At 35.6% G+C, this 18,290-nt stretch overlaps 1 non-coding gene across 1 annotated transcript; it reads left to right on the top strand.

Annotated features, from left to right (window-relative positions):
- The first annotated feature begins 285 nt into the window (after positions 1–285).
- LOC141420053 (U6 spliceosomal RNA) lies at positions 286–387 on the top strand. Its single transcript, XR_012444761.1, has one exon. It is a non-coding gene; the product is annotated as a U6 spliceosomal RNA (small nuclear RNA).
- Positions 388–18,290: the final 17,903 nt, after the last annotated feature.

Here is an 18,290-nt window from a genome sequence, read left to right as displayed (position 1 = left end):
TGTCCTCCTCTGGGAAGGCTTGACTAGCAAAATATGATGCTCCTTCTTATATACAGTATGTATACTACATACTGCATACTGTACATAACAATAGTATACTACATACTACATACTGTATATAACTCAACTGTTATAATTATCACATGCAATTATGTTGCAAACATACATGTGTCTGTCTCCTCTTTGGGAATGTAGTTTGACTTTAATAATAGCAATAATAATGGTCATCACATATAAAGTATTACTATATGACAAATGTTCTTTTAAATGCTATACATACAATATGCTTGCTTCAGCAGGACATACACTAAAACTGGAATTATACAGAGATTAGCATGGCCCCTGTGCAAGGATGATATGCAAATTTGTGAAGTGTTCTATATTTTTTTTAAATGCTTTATATATACTAACTCATCCTCAAAATAACATTATGAGGTAAATCTATTATTATATCATCACATTTTACAAATAAAGAAACTGAGACACAACAGATTAACCATCTAGTAAATAAGTAGAATTTAAATCAAGAACTTAAATTCTTGATTTAAAGACAAGGTGTTGTGTGTAGCCACTATACAGTGCTGCCTGGTTTCAACATTTTATTCTTCAGCAATAAGTACAGTGCTCAATAGTGACTAGGAGCTTAGTGATACTTTATTTGATTGGATGAAAGAGTAAGGGAAAGAATAAAATAAAGAGGAAAAATTGTGAGGGAAAAAAGAAGGGAGAGAGGAAAAGAGGAAAGGAAGAAGAGATATAAAAGCAAAACAACCTTTAGAATCAGGAAGTTTGGAAGTTTCCCTGGGAGAAAACTTCTGATCAATCTGTCCAGAGAAACCAGTGGTAATAGTGTGTTATCATTACAGGTGCACACAGGAAGTAAGAACAGCATTATAACAATAGCTCAGAGGCAATGCCCATGTGTCCACTTACCACGTATCGAAATATTCATCCATGTAATGGAATTTTATGCAGTTGTTAAAAGTCATGTCTTCAAAGACGATTTAATGAAATTAGGAAATGTTAATGACATGTGAATTTTTAAATAAAAGACCAAAATTCAAGTACAAATAGATAACAGTTACAATTTGGAACTATCTAAAAAATATTAAGTGTACTATTTACTCTTTCATACAAGACTTCTAGGTTTTAGATTTTGGAGTGCTTGTAGAGAGTAATGATATATATATATGTACATATATATATATATGTATATATACATATATACAAAGATGTTCATTAAAACATTTTAATTACAAAAAAGACCTGGAAATGACTTATAAATTCTTCATTAGTAGTTTGGCTAAGTAAATCATACCCATTCATACAATATTCAGCCATTTTAGAGAAAATTTTTATAATATTGAGAATAATAGTGAACTCATTGCATAATATAATAAATATTTTATAAAAATAATTGTAATTTTAAAAATAGTGAGAATAATTTGCAGATGATATGATCCCATACCTTAAAGATCCAAAAAACTCTACTCAAAAGCTCCTAGACACCATCAATAGCTATAGCAAGGTAGCAGGATATAAAATCAACATAGAAAATCATTAGCATTTCCATACACTAATAATGAACAAACTGAGAAAGAATGTATGACAACAATTGCATTTACAATAGCCCCCAAAAAACCAAATACCTAGGTGTAAACTTAATGAAGGATGTGAATGACCTCTACAAGGAAAACTATAAACTTCTGAAGAAAGAGATTGAGGAAGACTATAGAAAGTGGAGAGATCTCCCATGCTCATGGATTGTTGGAATTAACATAGTAAAAATGTCTATACTCCCAAAAGTGATCTACATGTTTAATGCAATTCCCATCAAAATTCCAATGACATTCATTAAAGAGATTAAAAAATCTACCATTAAATTTATATGGAAACACAAGAGGCCACGAATAGCCAAGGCAACACTCAGTCAAAAGAACAATGCTGGAGGTATCATGATATCCGACTTCAAACAATATTACAAAGAAATAACAATAAATACAGCATGGTACCGGCAAAAAAACAGACATGAAGACCAGTGGAACAGAATAGAGGACCCAGATATGAAGCCATACAACCATAACCAATTTGTCTTTGACAAAGGTGCTAAAAATATATGATAGAGAAAAGACAGCCTCTTCAACAAAAACTGCTGGGAAAACTAGTTAGCAGTCTGCAAAAAACTGAAACTAGATCCATGTATATCACCCTATACCAATATTAACTCAAAATGGATCAAGGATCTTAATATCAGACACCCAACTCTAAAGTTGGTACAGGAAAGAGTAGGAAATACTCTGGAATTAATAAGCATAGGCAAGAACAATCCCAATGGAACCCCAGCAGCACAGCAACTAAGAGATAGCATAGATGAATGGGACTTCATAAAACTAAAAAGCTTCTGCTCAACAAAAGAAATGGTCTCTAAAAGGAAGAGAACACTCACAGAGTGGGAGAAAATATTTGCCAGCTATACATCAGACAAAAGACTGATAACCAGAATATATAGGGAACTTAAAAAACTAAATTCTCCCAAAACTAATGAACCAATAAAGAAATGGGCAAGTGAACTAAACAGAACTTTCTCAAAAGAAGAAATTCAAATGGCCAAAAAACACATGAAAAAATGCTCACCATCTGTAGCAATAAAGGAAATGAAAATTAAAACCACACTAAGATTCCACCTCACCCCTGTTGGAATAGCCATCATTAGCAACACCACCAACAACAGGTGTTGGCGAGGATGCAGGGAAAAAGGAACTGTCTTACACTGTTGGTGGGAATGTAAACTACTACAACCACTCTGGAAAAAGATTTGGAGGCTACTTTAAAAGCTAAACATTGATCTACCATATGATCCAGCAATACCACTCTTGGGGATATACCCAAAAGACTGTGACACAGGTTACTCCAGAGGCACCTGCACACCCATGTTTATTGCAGCACTATTCACAATAGCCAAGGTATGGAAACAGCCAAGATGCCCCACTACTGACGAATGGATGAAGAAAATGTGGTATCTGTACACAATGGAATTTTATGCAGCCATGAAGAAGAACGAAATGTTATCACTCGCTGGTAAATGGATGGAATTGGAGAACATCATTCTGAGTGAGATTAGCCTGGCCCAAAAGACCAAAAATTGTATGTTCTCCCTCATATGTGGACATTAGATCAAGGGCAAACACAACAAGGGGATTGGACTTTGAGCACATGATAAAAGCCAGAGCACACAAGGGAGGTGTGAGGATAGATAAGACACCTAAAAAATTAGCTAGCATTTGTTGCCCTTAATGCAGAGAAACTAAAGCAGATACCTTAAAAGCAACTGAAGCCAATAGGAAAAGGGGACCAGGAACTAGAGAAAAGTTTAGATCAAAAAGAATTAACCTAGAAGGTAACACACATGTACAGGAAATTAATGTGAGTCAACCCCTGTATAGCTATTTTTATCTCAACCAGCAAAAACCCTTGTTCCTTCCTATTATTGCTTATATTCTCTCTTCAACAAAATTAGAGATAAGGGCAAAATAGTTTCTGCCAGGTTGAGGCGGAGAGGAAGGGGGCTTGGAGGTAAAGGAGGGGGATGGTGGAAGGGGGGAGAAATGACCCAAACATTGTATGCACATATGAATAAAATAAAAATGAAAAAAAAATAGTGAGGAGAATGTGTTTATTTTAGATTTTTGGAAATATCTTTATTGTTTGTCAGGCTTAGTAGAAGACATTATATTTACTTATGCTTTTAATCTGCTGGGATATGATGCTTTTTTTTAACCATATGGAGAAAATTCTGCTTCATATATGTAGCTGGAAAATAAAGGAACATTTTAATAATCTGTTCACATCATTGAAAGTATTCTTGGTGATGCTGCATCAAAAGTCAACAACTGGTAGTTTCCTGCAAAGATCAGTTGCAATGTGGAATGTGAAACCATATAAATGATTTGTTTGTGTTCAATTACATTAAAATGTATTGGTCTTTCCTGCCCTTCATTGTTTAGGTGTAAGTTCATTATGCAAAGGGGTTTTGCCATGGTATTTCACTTGTGAATATACTGTACTTTACTCAGTGTAGCCCCTTCTATTACTCTTCTTTATCCTTTTCACCCTACCCTGTATTGTTCGACTGTTTTCAGCACATTTTGATGTGACTTATTTCTGCCCAGGTTCATGTATTTTAGTATTATTCATTGTCATTACTGGTAAGGAGAGGGTGAATGGAGTGGTGAATATGGTAGATGTACTTTATGTGTATGAAGACAGAACATGGAAACCTGCTGATAGCATTTTATTTATTTTTTTGTTTTGTGAAATCTTTTTTTTTTGTTTTTCTATTGTTGTGCTGGGTGGGGGTACATTGTGACATTTACAAAGGTTCTTAACAATGTATCAGATATATCATACTTGAATTCACCACCTCCACAGTTCTCCTTTATTTCCCTCCACCCCAATTCCTAGAATAGTTTCAACAGGTGTCATTTTTGTCTTTACATATATGTTCACACATTTTTTGCACTTTATTCACTTTCCTACTCCCTTTCCTTGCCACCACCCCACTCCCACTCATGCCAATCCCCTGCACCCCCAGGACCTCTCCCACTGTCCTGTTCTCTGATTTTGTAGAAGAAAAAAGAAGATTAAGAAAAAACATGACATTTTTGCTTGTTTGAGATAAAGATAGCCATGCGGGGAGTCCCCTTGCAATATTTCCATGCATACATATATTGAAAATCCAATTGGTTCATCTCTTCTAATCCTATCCACTCTAACCTAGTCCCCTTCTCATGGTGGCCCCAGCCAGTTTAAGATTTCTACATTCATCCCTGTACAGAAAAATCTCATCAACCACATTCAAGTTCTTAATTTCCTTCTCTTACCCTGTCCTTCCCATGAGTAACCTCCCCTTAGTGTGACCTGCATCCCACAGTATTGCTGCATTTGTTTTAAGTCTATATTCCACGTATGAGAGAGAACATGCAGCTTTTGGCCTTCTGAGCCTGGCTAACTTCACTTAAGATGATGTTCTCCAGTGCCATCCATTTACTTGCAAATGATAAAATTTCATTCTTCTTTGTGGCTGAGTAAAATTCCATTGTGTATAAGTACCACATTTTCTTAATCCATTCATCAGTAGTGGGGCATCTCGACTATTTCTACAGCTTAGCTATTGTGAATAGTGTGGTAATAAACATGGGTGTACAGGTACTTTTGTTGTAAGCTGATTCATATTCTTTTGGTATATCCCTAGGCATGGCATTGCCTTCATACTGTTTTCCATAGTGGCTGTGCTAGCTTACATTCCCACCAGCAGTGTTTAAAGGTCCTTTTTTCCCTGCATGTTAATGTAATTTTAAGTAGAGAGGAAGGGGATGAAAGAGAGTGATGGTGAGGATGAATGTAACCAAGTTATGTTGCAAGCATGTGTGGAAATGCCACAATGAAACCTCCTGTACAACTACTATATGCAAATAAAAATGTTAAAAATGCATTGATCTTGCATGTTTGAATGAGTTTTTGTAATAGGATTTTGTAACAGCATGGGTCATTTGAAAAATAAGAGTTCATTCATATTGCTCATTTCATTGTACAATATAAAAATTACCATTTACTAATATTACTAGGAAACGCAGTAGAAAAGTTTTCAAGTACTGAAAAGTTATCAAGTTTTCAGTAGCAGGCACAAGTTTCCCAAAATTCTAATTTTCACTTGATTGTTTGAGGTTTATCATTGCAGAAAAAATAACATCTCCTGCTATTGAAATGAGAACGTTGTTTTCATTTTCTGAGGATATGTGTGCCAAATACCGCATTCTGAATAACCATAATTTGTCAGTTATTCATTCAAGTTATGATGGTATTCCTTGAGTAAAAGGAACTAGTTTAGCTGGCAACTCATAACAGTTTTCCAGGAGACAAAAATCATATTTTCATATGTAGCCAAAATACTATAAATACTTCTTATTTTGTTGCACATAATATGAAAAAGATATGTGCAAAAGGGTCACAATTAAAGTTGATAATTTTGATACTTCATAAAGGGCATTCTTATGGTGGCAAATACAACAACTGTACCTTATAAGTACATTTCAGTTTGGTGTCACTGCTTTGATTTATGCTAAAAAGACAGCCCTTTTATCTGCCATTCAGTTGGCCAGTTAAATGCCAATAAAATTTAAAAAGACAAATAATAACTCAGAATTATTACAAACATGGTTTGGGCATTAATCACCTCCTTTCTGGATTCCTGTGGGACTCTCAGGAGTCTAGAGACCACTTGCATACTATTTTTTAACACATAAAATTTTATTTTAATTGAAAGTTCTATTTTAGGCTATTTAAGAGTGAGATTTTGTCTATCACACTTTGTCATAGAATTAAAAATAGGATATAAGAAAAATAAATTTATTTAGGTATTCCTGAAGCTTCATTTCATTCAGAATCTTGATTTTCTGAAACATTTTTTAGTTAAACCATTAATGTCCATGATTTTGCACATAGCATCATTTTATGGGACATCAAGAGTCTAGATAATGCAGGATTTTTACAAAGAATGTTTCCTTATTGTCTCTAGAATACTCTTCCCACATTCCAACACCCATTCTGCAAGTTTTGATGCTGATTCTTTATTGGCCTTACCAGGGAGTATCAACACAAGAATTTCAGAAAATAATCAGGACTTACACTCTAACCTGAAGTGTTCCTAAAATGGTTGGTTCATAGACATAATTTTGTTGCAATTATGTGGCAATACCAAGAAAATTTGTACATTCTCAAGTAATGAAAACCACTACATCATAACTACAGCAGAACCAGCAATGATTATAAAATACAATCAATTATAAGATGCATGAAAACTCTAAAGATGTTAAAATGTGCAAAAGCATGACATAGAATTGGTTACAGTATTTTTAAGTGAAAAATAACAAGCTGAAGAACAGTGTATAAGGTATGCTCCAATTTATTTTGAAATATGGTGTTTTTAAATAGATGTGTTGCACATTCAGATAATCTCCAAAGCATACCTTATTATGTTTGTTGATGGCAAATTTATTCCTCCATGAGGGTCAACTGGAATATGATGGGTAGAAGTAGAAGGAAGACTTTATACTGTTTACCCTTTACACTGTTTAGTTATCTTACACACATTTGTTAATTTTTCAATTACAAAACTCCAGTTGAAATGGAAAAAAAAGCTAATTATTTTTTCTTTTTCATGGCTCATTGCTCAATAATTATATTGCCTTTGTAGTCACTAGAAATCTGAAAAAATTTCTCCCATGGTTTGCCCTTTTTTCTTTAAATTGAGGTGCCAAGACCTCACACATACTAGACAAGTGCCCTACCACTGAGCTATACCCCAGCCTTTGTCCTTTACTTTTGTTTCAGACTTGAGAACCCATTACCTGCTCATTGTCTTCTGTCTTTCCATCAATATATTTGTATTAATTTTCTGTTGATACTGCTACAAATTGCCATAAAACAGTGCACATTTATTATATAACAATTCTGGAAGTCAGAAGACCAAAACGGGTCTCCTTGAGCTAAAGTCAAGGTTCCAGGCTGTTCTCCTTTATGGAGGCTTTGGGGGAAATCTGTTCCTTACCTTTTCCAATTTCTAAGCATTTCTTGGTTCAGGGTCAACTCTGTCAGATCAAATACTTCTGCTAACATCTATTGGGTTTCCTACTGATTTCTATTTTTGAGGGCCCTCATGATGCTCTTGGGCCAACCTGTACAGTCTACAACAATGTTTCTACTTTATGATCAACAGATCAGCAATCTTATTTACATCTGCAACCATGTAAGCTAATATGGTCACAAGTTCTAGGGACTAAGACATGTATATCTTTGGGGGAGGGTCATTTTTCTGCTGATTCAATACTTACTTGGATTTAATTCCCTGCCTCAAAGAGGTGTCTGCTGCTGGAATCTCCTCCACTGACAGCCAAGCCATTCTATGATGTTTCTCCTCCTCAAAGATTTCAAGAGATTGTGGTAAAATATTTGACTTCCTCCCCAAAGATTTCAAGAGTTTGTGGTAAAATACGACTTTATAATAAAATGGACATCATCCAGTTCTTAACTTTTCTGTCAGCTAGCTTTGTGATTTGAGAAAATCTCTTCTTCCTTCAGTGTCTTTCTTTTGCTATTTGTAAAATCAGCACAGCAATACTGACTTCAATTAATTCATCTTAAAAGCATTTTCTAAGTATATTAATCATTGGGCTGGCAGCTTAAGGTTCAGAGATAAAATTGTTTCAGCTCTCCTTTAAGGCACTCACAACCTAGGGGAGGCATAATAAAAAATGTAAGTGATATGACAGCAAAATGCCTTGATAAACACTGAAAAGAGCAATTGATTTTGATTGTAACCTCGGGTTGTAAATATGTGTGAGCTGACCATTAAGATATAAGAAAGTATCAGAATAGTGAAAGGAAGCAGTCTATGAAAAGGTGTTAGATTTTTAATTTGATTGTGAGGTACCAGGAGAGTGACTATCAATTCTAGGCCTGCTCTCACAGAATTCCAGAAAATTTGTTTGTGGATATTTGCAATATGGTTTTCACAGGATACTTTTCTTACTGTAGTTGAGCCCCTGATACCTAAGTGTCTGATCCATGACCAAGTATTCTTATTATGTGAAACTTGCTTATGCTGTCAAACACCCTTATGACTCTTGTCTGACCTGTATCTAGTTTATTGTTGCCAGGATAGCCATCCTCTACAAGAGATTTGACAAGGAAGAAAATTAAATCCAAGTGTGTTGGTTGGATGGGATATAGAGGAGGAAATAACAAAACACATAAAATAAGAAACATATTATTATTCACAGATCCACAAGAGAAGGGAAGCATCAACAAGGGCAACTTGACCAACCAACTGAAGGAATGGCAGAGGAAGATACATCTATAGGCTGAGAGCTGAATTGGGTGTTACTCAGCAGATTCTCCTTGGGGAGGTCTATTGGTGGGTTTAAAGGAAGCAAACACAATTTCCATGGGCTCAGCTGTGACTAAAAGTATAGTCACTGAGGCATAACTGAGCAGACCATATGGCATGTGGGGACCAGTAGCACAATTTAAGTAGATGGAATTTCTTTGTGCCACAGAGAGGTAGTCACTAGGTGATAGTTATATAAGGCAAATATCTGGATCAAACACACTGAGGAACTGGGAAAAGGTAGAGAACAGAAGCAGTGTCAAGGGTGACTAACTCTTGTTTCCAGTGTAATAAAGTTAAAGATAGATTCAGAATTTATGCCTACACAACAGAAAATTATTATAATTCTGTATATGAGTTAAAACAGAGGGATAGGATTTGCCTACTATGTTCAAAAATTGCAAACTATTCAAAACTAATGAAGGATGGGATGAAAAGTTTATTTAAATGAAGTTAATGGGAGGATTAAAAATGGCAACTAGAGGGAGGGAGCAGATAATGTGAGCTCTGTAAGGCAAAAATCTTGCTGAGATGCTGGAGACACTCCTGGCAAGAAAAACCACCAAGTGAATTATGCACAGTACAGGGACAGTACCAGTAGCAAGAAAATGATGGGAAGATGAAAAAAAGAGGGAAACCATTTTCTCTCCAACAATAAATTAGTATGGGAACCAGAGGGAAATGAAGAAAACAGATGCCCAGATCCAAACTCCAACAAGACGAAGATAAACTATGCCAAAGAACCCAATGAAGCCCCTAAGAACACCATGAAAGAAGAAATCCTGCAAGTAATCAATGAGAATTTTATAGAGATGATACTGGATATGGTCAACCAAAATATGCAGGAGATACTCAAGAAAATTCAAGACAACAAAAATAGAGAATTTGAGAAAGCACAAGAACAAATAAAAGAAACTATAGAAGCACTGGATAAATACCAAAGTGAAACAAACAACATGATTAATAAAGAGATAAATGAACTCAGGATGAAAATAGACAACATTAAAGAGGAAGTGACTCAGGATATGGAAAACCTCAGAAAAAAAATTAAACAGAAATGCCAAAAAAATGGAAGGCCACTCCAAGAGACTAGAACAAGCAGAAGACAAAATCTCAGAACTGGAAGATGAAATGGTAATTAAAGGAAAAACCAAAGAACTCTTAGTTAAACAACTCAAGACCTGTAAAAAGAAAATGAACAAACTTACTGACTCTATGAAAAGACCAAACCTGAGAATCATGGGCATTGAAGAAGGAGAAGAGGTGCAAGGAAAATGAATGAGTAATATATTCAACAAAATAATAATAGAAAATTTCCCATCTAGGGAAAACTAGGCACACTCAGGTACAGATAGCATGCAGAACACCAAACAGACCTGACCAAAATAGAACTACCCCACGACACATTATCATTAAAACAACAAGTAGAGCGACTAGAGAAAGAATAATGAAAGCTGTAAGAGGGAAAAAACAAATAACATACAAAGGTAAACCCATCAAAATCACAGCAGACTTCTCAACAAAAACATTAAAAGCAAGACGAGGTCTTCTGGGCACTGAATTAAAATAACTTTAACACTAGGATATTCTACTCAGCAAAACTATCATTCAAAATAGATGCAGCAATAAAAGTCTTCCATGATAAGCAGAAACTAAAACAATATATGACCACAAAGCCACCACCACCACTACAAAAGATTCTCCAAGGGATTCTGCACACAGAAAGTGAAACCCAACATAACCATGAAAGGGCAGGCAGTACCAAACCACAGGAGAAGAAAAAGAAAGAAAGTAGAGAGTAACATCAATTTAGCTACACACAATCAAGCCCTCAAACAACTAAGACAACTAAATGACAGGAATCACCACATACCTATCAGTACTGACACTTAATGTTAACTGACTTAACTCCCCCATCAAAAGGCACAATTTGACAAACTGGATTAAAAAGGAAGATCCAACAATTTGTTGTTTACAGGAGACCCATCTCATCAATAGAAATAAGCATAGGCTTAGGATGAAAGGTTGGAAGAAAATTGACCAAGCCAATGGCCCCCCAAAACAGGCAAGAGTAGAAATACTTATCTCTGACAAAGTAGACTTCAAACCTACATTGATCAAATGAGATAAAGAAGGACATTCCATACTAATAAAAGGGGAAATAGACCAAAAGGAAATAACAATTATCAACCTATATGCACCCAATGTCAACGCACCCAATTTCATCAAACATACCTTAAAGGACCTAAAAGCATATATTACCTACAACACAGTGGTAGTGGGAGACTTTAACACCCCACTATCACCAATAGATAGGTCATCCAAACAAAAAATCAATAAGGCATCCTAGATCTAAAACTTACCATATATCAGATGGACCTAGCTGATGTTTACAGAACATTTCATCCAACTTCTACACAATATATGTTTTTCTGAGCAGCCCATGGAACCTTCTCCAAAATAGATCATATCCTAGGGCACAAACCAAGCCTCAGCAAATATAAGAAAATAGAAATTATACCATGCATTCTATCTGATCACAATGCATTAAAACTACAACTCAACAACAAAAATAAAGACAAAAACATGTAAACAGCTGAAAACTGAACAACTCATTGCTTAATGAACAATGGGTCATTGAAGAAATAAAAGAGGAAATTAAAAAGTTCCTGGAAGTCAATGAAAATGAAAACACAACCTACCGGCACCTATGGGACACAGCAAACTCAGTGAGAGGAAAGTTTATAGCCATGAGTATATATATTTAAAAGACTGAAAGATCTCAAATCAAAGACCTCAAGTCAATGATACATCTCAAACTCCTAGAAAAACAAGAAGAAGCAAATCCCAAAACAAATAAAAGGAGAGAAATAATAAAAATAAGAGCTGAAATCAAGGAAATAGAAACAAAAAAAATATAAAGAATCATTGAAACAAAAAGTTTCAAAAAAATTAGCTAGCATTTGTTGCCCTTAAGGCAGAGAAACAAAAGCGGATACCTTAAAAGCAACTGAGGCCAATAGGAAAAGGGGACCAGGAACTAGAGAAAAGGTTAGATCAAGAAGAATTAACCTAGAAGGTAACACATGCACAGGAAATCAATGTGAGTCAATGCCCTGTATAGCTATCCTTATCTCAACCAGCAAAAACCCACAAAATTAGAGATAAGGGCAAAATAGTTTCTGCTGGGTATTGGGGGGGGGAGAGGGAGGGGGTGGAGTGGTTGGTAAGGGAGGGGGTGGGGGCAGGGGGGAGAAATGAACCAAGCCTTGTATGCACATATGAATAATAAAAGAAAATAAATAAATAAAAAAAAGAACATTCCAGGTTACCACTTTAAAAAAAAAAAAAGAATCATTGAAACAAAAAGTTGGTTCTTTGAAAAAATAAACAAACTCAATAGACCCCTGGCAAACCTGACTAAAATGAAGAGAGAAAAAACCAAAATCAGTAAAATCAGGAATGCAATAGGGGAGACAACAACAAACACCATGGAGGTCCAGGAAATCATCAGAGACTACTTTGAGAACCTATATTCAAATAAATTTGAAAATCTTAAAGAAATGGACAGATTTCTACATACTTATGATCATCCAAAACTGAATCAAGAGGACATTAATCACCTAAATAGTTCTATACCACAAAAGGAAATTGAAGCAGCATTAAAGAGTCTCCCAAAAAAGAAAAGGACCTGATGGATTCTCTGCTGAATTCCATCAGACAGACAAAAACCACTTGATCGTGTCAATAGATGCAGAAAAAGCCTTTGATAAGATCCAACACCATTTCAGGATAAAAGCTGTAAGAAAATTAGGGATAGAAGGAAAGTACCTCAACATTATAAAAACTATATATGGCAAACCTCCAGCCAGCATTATACTTAATGGAGAAAAACTGAAACCATCCTCTCTAAAATCAGAAACTAGACAAGGATGCCCTCTATCTCCACTCCTATTCAACATAGTACTGGAATTCCTAGCCAGACCAATTAGGCAAGAAGAAGGAATAAAAGGAATACAAATAGGTAAAGAAACTGTCAAAATATCCCTACTTGCAGATGATTTGATCCTATACCTTAAAGACCCAAAAAAACTCTACTCAGAAGCTCCTAGACACCATCAATAGCTACAGCAAGGTAACTGGATATAAAATCAACATAGAAAAATCATTAGCATTTCTATACATTAATAATGAACAAACTGAAAAAGAATATATGAAAACAATTCCATTTACAATAGCCTCAAAAAAAATCAAACACCTAGGTGTAAACCTAACAAAAGATGTGAAAGACCTCTACAAGGAAAACTACAAACTACTGAAGAAAGAGATTGAGGAAGACTATAGAAAGTGAAGAGATCTCTCATGCTCATGGATTGGTAGAATTAGCATAGTAAAAATGTCTATATTCCCAAATGTAATCTACATGTTTAATGCAATTCCCATCAAATTCCAATGACATTCATTAAAGAGTCTAAAAACTCTACCATTAAATTTATATGGAAACACAAGAGCCCACGAATAGCCAAATAATACTCAGTCAAAAGAACAATGCAGGAGGTATCACAATACCTGACTTCAAACTATATTACAAAGCAATAACAATAAAAACAGCATGGTACTGGCACAAAAACAGACATGAAGACCAGTGGAACAGAAAAGAGGACCCAGATATGAAGCCACACAACTATAACCAACTTGTCTTTGACAAAGGTGCTAAAAATACACGATGGAGAAAAAGCAGCCTCTTCAACAAAAACTTCTGGGAAACCTGGTTAGCATCTGCAAAAAACAGAAACTAGATCCATGTATATCACCTTATACCAATATTAACTCAAAATGAATCAAGGATCTTAATATCAGACCACAAACTCTTAAGTTGATACAGGAAAGAGTAGGAAATACTCTGGAGTTAGTAGGTATAGGTAAGAACTTTCTCAACAGAACCCCAGCAGCACAGCAACTAAGAGATAGCATAGACAAATGGGACTTCATAAAATGAAAAAGCTCTGCTCATCAAAAGAAATGGTCTCTAAACTGAAGAGAACACCCACAGAGTGGGAGAAAATATTTGCCAGCTATACATCAGACAAAGGACTGATAACCAGAATATATAGGGAACTTAAAAAATTAAATTCTCCCAAAACTAATAAACCAATAAAGAAATGGGCAAGTGAACTAAACAGAACTTTCTCAAAAGAAGAAATTCAAATGGACAAAAAACACATGAAAAAATGCTCACCATCTCTAGCAATAAAGGAAATGCAAATTAAAACCATGCTAAGATTCCACCTCACCCCTGTTAGAATAGCCATCATTAGCAACACCACCACCAACAGGTGTTGGCGAGGATGCGCAGAAAAAGGAACCCTCTTACACTGCTGGTGGGAATGTAAACTAGTACAACCACTCTGGAAATAAAGGTTGGAGGCTACTTAAAAAGCTAAACAATGATCTAACCATTTGATCCAGCAATACCACTCTTGGGGATATACTCAAAAGACTGTGACACAGGTTACTCCAGAGGCACCTGCACACCCATGTTTATTGCAGCACTATTCACAATAACCAAGTTATGGAAACAGCCAAGATGCCCCACCACTGACGAATGGATGAAGAAAATGTGGTATCTATACACAATGGAATTTTATGCAGCCATGAAGAAGAACGAAATGTTATATTCTCTGGTAAATGGATGGAATTGGAGAACATCATTCTGAGTGAGGTTAGCCTGGCCCAAAAGACCAAAAATCGTATGTTCTCCCTCATATGTGGACATTAGATCAAGGGCAAACACAACAAGGGGATTGGACTTTGAGCACATGGTAAAGCGAGAGCAGACAAGGGAGGGGTGAGGATAGGTAAGACACCTAAAAAATTAGCTAGCATTTGTTGCCTTCAATGCAGAGAAACTAAAGCAGATTCTTTAAAGCAACTGAGGCCAATAGGAGAAGGGGACCAGGAACTAGAGAAAAGGTTAGATCAAAAAGAATTAACTTAGAAGGTAACACACATGTACAGGAAATCAATGCAAGTCAACTCCCTGTATAGCTTTCCTTATCTCAACTAGAAAAAACCCTTGTTCCTTCCTATTATTGGTTATACTCTCTCTTCAACAAAATTAGAGATAAGGGCAAAATAGTTTCTGCCAGGTAGCGAGGGGGTAGGGGGGGAGAGGGAGGGGGTGGGGATAATGGAGGGGGTGGGGGAAGGGGGGAGAAATGACCCAACCATTGTATGCACATATGAATAAAATCAAAATTTAAAAAAAAATTACATAGTATATCTTTGTATGATATAAGTATGTATCTACCTTGCTGAAGTGAACATTATGTTCAGTTTGTGTGCCTTTATGTAGTTAGCTGCAACATGATTAAGTTGCCTCTCACTTTATATTGTCTCAGTTACTAAAAAGAAACTTTTGTTACTGTAGTATTCTCTGATGTCTTTTGCTTTATCTTGGTACCAAGATGATCTATAATAATCACATCAGAATATCAATCACATCATAATAAGAATAATAATCACATAATAATAATAATAAAAATAATCACATCAGAATATAATAATAATAATATATGTTATTATATAATGATATAATAATAAGAATAATAATCACATCAGAATATCAATTTTAAAGATTACCTAGTAGAAATGTAAGCATCTAAATTATTTAAATGATCAAATAATTCACAGAGCCATGAGAATACAACATCAGTTTCCTGATTCTTTAATCAGGGCATATTTCTGAGTATGACATGACAGCATGACCTCGAAGACACTACCTACCACTCTAAATTCATTGTCCATGGTGTTCCATTAACTTCATTTATTATTTTTTCATGTATTCACATGTGCATACAATTTTGGGGTCATTTATCCCCCCTACCCCTCAGACCCTCCCTTCCCATCTGCCCCCTCCCTCTCCCTCCCACCCCCTCTCTTCCAGGCAGAAACTGTTCTGCCCTTATGTCTAAGTTTGTTGAAGAGAGAGTGTAAACAATAATAAGAAGGATACAGCGTTTTTGCTAGTTGAGATAAGGATAGCTATACAGGGAGATTCCTAGCATTGCTTCTATGTACATATGTGTTACATTCTTAGTTGATTCTTCTTAAACTGACCTTTTCTCTAGTTCCTGAACCCCCTCTCCTATTGGCCTCTGTCACTTTAAAGTTTCTTCATTAGTTCCTTTGCATTGAGAACATCAAATGCTATCATGTTTTTTGGGTTTCTTACCTATCCTCATACATCCCTTGTGTGCTTTCACTTTATTATGTGATCAAAATCCAATCCCCTTGTTGTGTTTGCCCTTTATCTAAAGTCCACATATGAGGGAGAACATATGCTTTTTGGTCTTTTGGTCCAGGCTAACCTCACTCAGATGTTCTCCAGTTCCATCCAGTTACCTGCAAATGATAAGATTTCATTCTTCTTCATGGCTGAGTAAAATTCCATTGTAAATAAATACCACATTTTCTTAATTCATTCATCAATGGTGGGGCATCTTGGCTGTTTCCATAACTTGGCTATTGTGAATAGTGTTGCAATAAACATGGGTGTGCAAGTGCCTCTGGAGTAACCTGTGTCACATTCCTTTGGGTATATCCTCAGGAGTGGGATTGCTGGATCACATGGCAGATCTATGTTTAGGTTTTTAAGAGCCTCGCCTCCAAATTTTTTTCCAGAGTGGTTGTACTCCTTTGCATTCCCACCAGCAGTGTACAAGGATTCCTTTTTCCCCACATCCTCACCAACACCTGTTGTTGTTGGTGTTTCTAAAGATGGCTATTCTAACAAGGGTGAGGTTGAATTGTGGTGTGGTTTTGATTTGCATTTCCTTTATGGCTAGGGATAGTGAGCATTTTTTCATGAGTTTTTTGGCCAATATTGGTTCATTTATTTTGGGCGAGTTTAGTTTTTTAAGTTCCCTATATATTCTGGTGATCAGTCCTTTGTCTGACGTGTAGCTGGCAAATATTTTCTCCCACTCTGTGGGTGGTCTCTTCAGTTTAGAGAACATTTCTTTTGTTGAGCAGAAGTTTTTAGTTTTATGAAGTCCCATTTATCTATGCTATCTCTTACTTGCTGGGCTGCTGGGGTTCATTGACAAAGTCCTTGCCTATACCTATTAGTTCTAATGTATTTCCTACTCTTTCCTGTACTAACTTTACAGTTTGGAGTCTGATATTAAGGTCCTTGATCCATTTTGAGTTAATCCTGATAAACATGGACCTAGTTTCAGTTTTTTGCAGACTGCTAACTAGTTTCCCAGCAGTTTTTGTTGAAGAGGCTGTCTTTTCTCCATTGTATATATTTAGGGCCTTTCTCAAAGATAAGTTGGTATAGTTGTGTGGCTTCACATACTAATCCTCTATTCTGTTCCACTGGTCTTCATGTCTGTTTTTGTGCCAGTATCATCCTGTTTTTATTGCTATTGCTTTATAATATAGTTTGAAGGTGGGTATTGTGGTACCTCGAGCATTGTTCACTTTACTGATAATTGCCTTGGCTATTCGTGGCCTCTTGTGTTTCCATATAAATTTAACAGTAGATTTTTCAATCTCTTTAATGAATGTCATTGGAATTTTGATGGGAATTGCATTAAACATGTAGATTACTTTTGGGAGTATAGACATTTTTACTATGTTGATTCTACCATCCATGAGCATGGGAGATCTCTCCACTTTCTATAGTCTTCTTCAATCTCTTTTTTCAGAAGTGTATAGTTTTCCTTGTAAAGATCATTCACATCCTAGGTTAAGTTTACTCCTAGGTATTTGATTTTCTTTGAGACTATTGTAAATGGAATTGTTTTCATATATTCTTTCTCAGTTTGTTCATTATTAGTGTGTAGATATACTAATGATTTTTCTATGTTGATTTTATGTCCTGCTACCTTGCTATAGCTATTGATGTTGTCTAGGAGCTTTTGAGTTGCGTTTTTTTGGTCTTTAAGGTATAGGATCATAACGTCTGCAAATAGGGATATTTTGACAGTTTCTTTAACTGTTTGTATTCCTTTTATTCCTTCTTCTTCCCTAATTGCTCTGGCAAGGAATTCCAGTATTATGTTGAATAGGAGTGGAGATAGTGTGCATCCTTGTCTCATTCCTGATTTTAGATGGAATGGTTTCAGTTTTTCACCATTAAATATAATGGTGGCTGTAGGTTTGTCATATATAGCATTTATAATGTTGAGGTACTTTCCTTCTATTCCTAGTTTTCTTAGAGCTTTTATCATGAAATTGTGTTGGATCTTATTAAAGGCTTTTTCTGCATCTATTGACATGATCAAGTGGTTTTTGTCTTTACTTCTGTTAATGTTGTGTATTACATTTATTGATTTGC

Source organism: Castor canadensis, chromosome X (assembly GCF_047511655.1).
Source record: "Castor canadensis chromosome X, mCasCan1.hap1v2, whole genome shotgun sequence".
NCBI classification, from domain to species: domain Eukaryota; kingdom Metazoa; phylum Chordata; class Mammalia; order Rodentia; family Castoridae; genus Castor; species Castor canadensis.
The sequence above is the reverse complement of the archived record's forward strand: the minus strand, read 5'-3'. Positions and strand labels throughout refer to the sequence as shown.